Here is a 4535-nt window from a genome sequence, read left to right as displayed (position 1 = left end):
AGATGCCATTTATCTTTTGTATTTGTATAATAGAAAATTTCAATATGATAAACTCGAGAAATATTTACCTTTATAGGAGATTCCTCGACATCATCGATTGGAAAGCGTTTGATCCTTCCATCATCATTTACAGGAGGACATAGATATATGGTGCAGACTTACCAAGATGCTATTGCCATATGTAGATGGGCAAGACCCCCTGATATTTTCATAACTGTAACTTGCAATCCACATTGGGAAGAAATAAAGAGTTTTTTAAAGTATAACCCTGGATTAAAATCGGAGGACGTACCAGATGTTGGATGTCGGGCTTTCAAAATAAAGTTGGATTGCATAATGAAAAGACTCTATTATGGGAATCATTTTGGTAGAGTCATTGCAGGTACATACTATTTAAAATGACCTTTTTATTTTACATATATAAATCTAAGTAATGAATAATTGGTAACTATATGCAATGACATTATTAATTCCACAAATATTTTACTAATATCTAATTATTATTATTTTCATAGTGTTGTATGTTATTGAATTTCATAAAAGTGGTTTGCCACATGCTCACATTTTGCTAATTTTGCATCCGGAAGACAAACCTAAAACTGGATCCAACATAGACAAGCTTATTTCAGTAGAATTACCTGACAAAGATACATATCTAATACTTTATGAAACTATAGTCAGTACAATGATTCATGGTCCGTGTGGTGAAAAGAAAAAGGGTTCTCCTTGCATGAAAGAGAATAGATGTTCTAGACATTTCCCTAAAGATTTTTGCAGTGACACTAAATTGGACGAAAATGGTTTTGTTGTATACAGAAGAAGAAACAACAAGTGCACTGCAATGGTTGGTCACTATAAACCAGTTGAGATTGACAATAGATGGGTTGTTCCTTACAATCCTAAACTCAGCAAGGAATTTCAGTGTCACATTAATGTTGAGCATTGCAATCGTACACGAATGATTAAATACTTATTCAAGTGTATTACCAAAGGTCCAGATCAAGCTACATGCATTATTGAGGAGAATTATAAGTACGAAAAAAAATACAAGAAAACGTACCATTCATGAAGTTGATGAAATCAAACATTATCTGGACTTTCAATATATATCTGCATCCGAAGCAAGCTGGAGAGTCTTTGATTTTGACATTCAGTTTCGAGATCCATCTGTTGAGAGAATGAATTATCATCTTGAGAATCAACAAAATGTTGTATTTCGTGATAATTCTAATACATTTCAGGTTGTACAATGTGATAAGGCTAAGAGAACAATGTTCATAGAATGGATGCTTACTAATCAGAAAAGTAAAAAAGCTCGACATTTAACTTATGTTGACTTCCCATTAGAATTTGTGTGGCACAAAGAAACAAAGGTATGAATTATAAGTTTGATAGATCGGAAACAAAAATTAAATTAATCTTTAACATTGTCATATTTTTTTGCAGATCTTGGACAAAAAGAGCTCACAATGGCACCAAGATTGGCAGGATATATTTTGCACAACCAACGCAAGGTGAAAGGTTTTACTTGCATATGATTCTCAATATAGTAAAAGGTCCACAAAGTTTTGAAAATATAATAAGGACTGTGAATGGTAAAACTTATGCAGACTTCAAATCAGCATGTCATGCACGAGGATTGCTACAAGGTGACAGTGAATGGCACTCAACGATTAAAGAAGCAGGAAAATGGTCTAACAGTAGATCATTACGCCAATTATTTGTTACGATTTTACTGTTTTGTCAAGTATCTGACACAGTTGGATTGTGGGATCAACATTGGGAGATGCTTTCGGACGACATATTGGGTATGAAATGATTAAAAGTTGGAAACAATCAACTACAATTAACGAATGAGGAACTAAAAAAATGTACACTTCTTGAACTAGAAAATGATATGAAAGAAAATGGTCGACCACTTGCTGATTTCAAGTTTGATATTCCAAAACCAGATCCACTAGATAAGAGGTTACTACGGGAGGAATTAAACTACGATTTTGAAGCACTCCTTGCAGAATTTGAAGAATTGCACATTGGATTGAATGTTGAACAAAGATAGGTGTTTGACATTGTCATTGCTGTTGTTGAAAGCGGTAAAGGGAAGTTATACTTTGTATATGGAAGTGGAGGTACGGGGAAAACATATCTATGGAATACGATCATTGCAAGGTTACGATCACAGAGAAAAAATGTGCTAGCAGTTGCATCATCAGGCATACCCATAGCTTCTTTTACTAGGTGTTTAAAAAAATATTATTGTCTTTATTATAAATGCTATTATTGTTATTATTATCAATAATACATTTTTAATATTTGCTATATGGTGCTCGTGCAGGTGGTCGTACAACTCACTCAAGATTCAAAATTCCAATAGAGAAAGATAAGTCTCAAACTTGCAATATTAGAAAAGGAACTCACTTGGCGGATCTGATTGTAGCAACTTATTTAATTATTTGGGACGAAAGCACCTATGAGTAAAAAGACAGACTTCGAGGCTGTTGACAACATTTTTAGAGATATCATGTCAGAAAGTGAGATAAAGCTCAAGGATAAACCATTTGGAGGAAAAAAACTATTCTTTTTGGTGGTGATTTTAGACAAATATTACCAGTTATCAAAAAGAAATCAAGAGAAGCAATTGTTTCTGCATCCATAAATAGATCCTACTTATGGCGTTACCTAGAGGTGTTTTGTTTGACAATTAACATGCGGTTGCATAATAGAGAATCTGGACAATCAGATGTAGATTTCAAACAAATGGATATTATCTATTGGTGAAGGTACAATTCCAAGAAGATCACTGTGGTGTGAGGGAGAAGAGGCTACTTGGATTAAAATCCCAAAAGACATTCTTATTCAATCAGAAGGCCGTGATGGGATAGAAAACATTGTGAAGATGGTGTACATAGATCTTTTACAAAAATATGATGATGATGTCGAGTATCTCAGAGATAGGTGCATTCTAACACCTACAAATGAATCAGCAGATGAAATAAACTCTCACGTTCTATTTTTAGTTCCTGGAGAATTGGTTAATTACTCAAGTGCAGACACATTAAGTATGCTTTCAGATAATAAGGTTGCAAATCAAGATATTTTGTATCTTATAGAATTCCTCAACACTCTCCAGCTCCCAAGAATGGCTAATCATTTGGTTTAGCTAAACGAGGAGCACCTATAATGCTTATTAGAAACACAAACCAAAGCAAAGGTTTTTGCAATGGTACGAGACTTATAGTGACTGATTTGTCAAAATTTGCTTTGGAAGCTGAAATTATTACTAGAAGCAATAGAGGAGACAGACTCACTATCCATCGAATAGACTTTTTCTCTGCTTCTTGTTTTCCTTCTAAAAGAAAATGGTAATTAACATAGTTTCTTATTTATGGAATGTCCAAATTATTTGTTCTCATTGTTTGTTGTATGTACTAGACCCAAATGAATCTTAAGTATCTATCATGCTCAATATGGATTTCTTCGGGATATATTTATGTTTGAAATGTGTGTCACTTGCCCATTCATTGAACTTTTATTAGCCTCTCCCCCACTTAAACTACTATGTTGTGTGTCCCCCCCACCCACACACACACGCTTTGATTAGATTAATCTTGACATAACTAGAAGTTTCTTGAATCTTGACATAAGCTTTTGCGTTGATTGTCATAAATGCCAAAAATATGATGTCACGGAGGTATGCATGTTGCCATCAAAAACTTATATTATTATTTTTTTATTGGATGTAGACAATTGCAACAATCAAACAGATGCGATCGATCGTACCTTTGGGTGAATCTTTGCATGCAAGATGTGTAGGGAATTTTTATCACTTCCTCCAAAGTTCTTGAAGCCCATCCATTTGTTGGCAACTACAAACATCTTTAGATTATAATCAACTATTTTTTGCATCTGTTTATGTAATTAAATGTTCTAATTATTTTATGTAGGTTTTTGGTGCAATTACCTATTAGGATTGACCAAACATGTTCTTGTTAGAAAAATGATTTGCTCAAATCCATTGAGATATGAATGAGTAATTTGTCTCCCAAGTTATCCCACATTGAGATGAAATGGGTTTCTCTTGAAATAGTACGTAAAGTGAGAAAAACATTTTCGAAATGGTGCACTGGTTAGAAACAGTGCATTATGCCAAAAGGTGCGACCTTTCGAAATGTGCACTAGTTCGAAACAGTGCATCATGCCAAAAGGTGTAACCTTTCAAAATATGCACTAGTTCGAAACAGTGCTATATGCCGAAATGGTGTGTCCTTTCGAAACATGTGACTTTTCAAAGAGTTGCTTACTTTTTCCCAAGAGTCACTGTGTTGTTTCAAAGAGGCACCACTCACCTATAAATAGTGGATGAATTTGGAAAGAAAGACACACCAGATCACATAGAGTTCTGATCTTTCTCTTCTCCCCCTGTTCTTAGTCAAATACTATGTTGTGTTCGCTGATTCTATAGAATTGAAGTGCTAGCTTTCTATAGAAAGAAATCCGTTCTATCTTGGGAGACAGTTTCCCATCAACCTTCAAGC

Source organism: Coptis chinensis, chromosome 7 (genome assembly GCF_015680905.1).
Source record: "Coptis chinensis isolate HL-2020 chromosome 7, ASM1568090v1, whole genome shotgun sequence".
Classification (NCBI taxonomy): domain Eukaryota; kingdom Viridiplantae; phylum Streptophyta; class Magnoliopsida; order Ranunculales; family Ranunculaceae; genus Coptis; species Coptis chinensis.
This window is presented reverse-complemented; position numbering follows the sequence as displayed.